Source organism: Penaeus monodon, chromosome 2, assembly GCF_015228065.2.
Source record: "Penaeus monodon isolate SGIC_2016 chromosome 2, NSTDA_Pmon_1, whole genome shotgun sequence".
Classification (NCBI taxonomy): Eukaryota; Metazoa; Arthropoda; class Malacostraca; order Decapoda; family Penaeidae; genus Penaeus; species Penaeus monodon.
This window is the reverse complement of record NC_051387.1, coordinates 10,197,187-10,199,686: the sequence shown is the minus strand read 5'-3', so window position 1 is coordinate 10,199,686 and position 2,500 is coordinate 10,197,187. Positions and strand designations below refer to the sequence as shown.

Below are 2,500 nucleotides of genomic sequence, written 5' to 3'. Positions count from 1 at the left end.
TCATTACACCCACAACTACAACAACAAACCTTATTCAGGAAAAGGTAACAGTGAAAGTGAGATTGAGCTCATACAAAGAATGAATCGCAAACAAGAAGATTAATGTTCGTTTGAACAATAATGTTATAGTAGAAAATTACTTTAATACAATATTTTTTCAACTCCCACTTTGGATTTAACATTTAATAATATGCGATGGAATGTACACATTAGTGAACGTGATTGCGTCTACGGACGCAATCCACAATTCTATTTAATCTACATGTCGGATTCACTACAAAATTCTGCTATACCTAGGGTAGCCATGTCTAGCTTGGCAAACAATCAAATACTTCATTGACGGGGTCTCCTGTGCATACATTACCAAACGAAATGAAGTGAACTGAAACGAGATGAGAAAATCCATAATTATCCCACTCTATTCTGTGAATCTGTGATGGGCACATCTGACATGCCCTAAGGGTATATACTATCACGAATCACACAATCACCTGGGATTACCCAGAACATGCAAGTAACTTCCGTGGGTAAGAGGAGCATGATTAATAAGCGAAAAATGATTCTAGCCTATAACCCTTGTCTTGCATTTATGAACGGACGGCAGTATGGGCTCACACCCAGTCGAATAAAAGTTGCGCAGATCAAGCAAATAACTTTTTCTTTTACCTACTATTGTATGTCGGAGCGTAGATCTATCAGGCGATTTGCACATCCCTGTCCACTATGATATAGGAAGATAAAAATGCTATACTCAAATAATAAATTTATACAAAAATCGCATTACAAGCTCCGTTCTAGCGTTGATAGAACGTGCCGCCATTGAGCAATGCAATGCTTATTCCTATGGTAGCAGCGAGCTGATTCACGTGCGCGACCGACCAGAAGCCAAAGGGAAATTGAGGCCAAGTTGAGGCGAGGAGATGCGCTATTAATGACAAAAGAAATAAATGTTATGATATCCGTGTTAAAGGTAAATGAAATCAATAAGAGAATTAAACGAGCTGAAACGAAACTCGTATAAGAAGAGAATGAAGCACCGAGAATTTCAGGAAATTCTCAGTTTGAAAGAAAATCACGAACGTATTGAATTTGTTATAGTTGAAACAATATGACTCTGAAAACGAGAAAAATTATTTAACTACTTAATGAATGATATTTTGTTTGTTGACCAGAGATAATCAGTACCACATCTTTTTGCAGTAAAGCTACCTGAGGTCAAAGGAAGAGAGGGAGAATGCTGCCATTTCACAAAAGTTTCCATACTTAACACTTTTACCCAACAAAACCAACGTGGGAGTGACTGCACATATAGATTATATGACTTAACACATAGGAGAATGGAGGGCACAGGAATGAATGGGACCATAAAGTGCCCTCACATAGTCTTGAAGACATTGTGTTGTAGAAAGCGTTGGTCGAGTGGTTTTCGGAGACACAATTGTTCGTGTTGCAGGCCAAAAGGACGCAGCTACCACCGCTGTCATCAGACTGTAAGAGGCGTTGATACAATAATTGATACAATAACTGTTTGGATATGATAGTTTGGTACGGCTTGACTCTTTATTGTTAAAGAGTACACATGAATAAATTAGACAATATGATGATCTGAGAGAAAGCGGTGAGCGGTGTGTCGTGTCCGACCAGCCAGCCCAAGGTTCCTGAGGCTGACGGTGATCTTGACTCGGTAACTTCTGTTTGGCGGGTCAAACAGGGTCAGCTAGGCTTCCGCCGGGACGATGGTACTGACCCGAAATGGAACCTACGCGGTCTTCTGGTCTGCAGGCGTGATCATGAGCTAATGCAGGCCAAATTCAGGTGGCAGAGCTGTGTGATATCCATATGGCAGTGGAATCGCGAACCTCAGGATGTGCACCCGGAGAAAGAAGCAGCTGTTCGCCCACACCTAAGCAAGCCCGAAAGGAAGCAAGTGAGGATGACTTGAGAGGTCAGACTGCGTCCTGTCCTTGACCCGCGCGTACATTCCTCCCTTCGCCTGTAGAAGCTGACCTCGTCTCTGCCACGATGCTACCAACCAGGAACGCCTTAAACTATGTGTCTATTGCTGACAATAAAGCAGCTAAACAGATACTGAGTTTTCCTCTGGACCTGACAGATAATATTGTGGTTCTCTTGTAGCTCAAATCAGAGACCATTATAGCTTACTGCTATTACTGCTACTACTAATACCACTATCACTACTACTCTTGGTACTACTGCTACTACTATTGCTACTACTATTATTACTGCTACTACTATTGCTACTACTATTACTACTGCTACTATTTCTACTACCATTTCTACTGCTATTACTGCTACTGCTACTTCTGCTGTAATTATCATTACTACTAATATTACTACTGCTGCTACTACAATTATTATTAGTATTGCTACTGTTACTACTACTGTTTCTACTATTGTTACTATTGCTACTACTATTACTACCACTGTTGCTATTACTACTTTTTACTACATTTACTACTATTACTGCAGCTGCTACTAA

The 2,500-nt window shown here is 40.5% G+C and overlaps 1 protein-coding gene across 1 annotated transcript in view; it reads right to left on the bottom strand.

The window, feature by feature from the left end:
• Positions 1-2,500, bottom strand: part of LOC119580999 — a 13,306-nt gene that overhangs the window by 10,296 nt on the left and 510 nt on the right. The window lies entirely within an intron of this gene.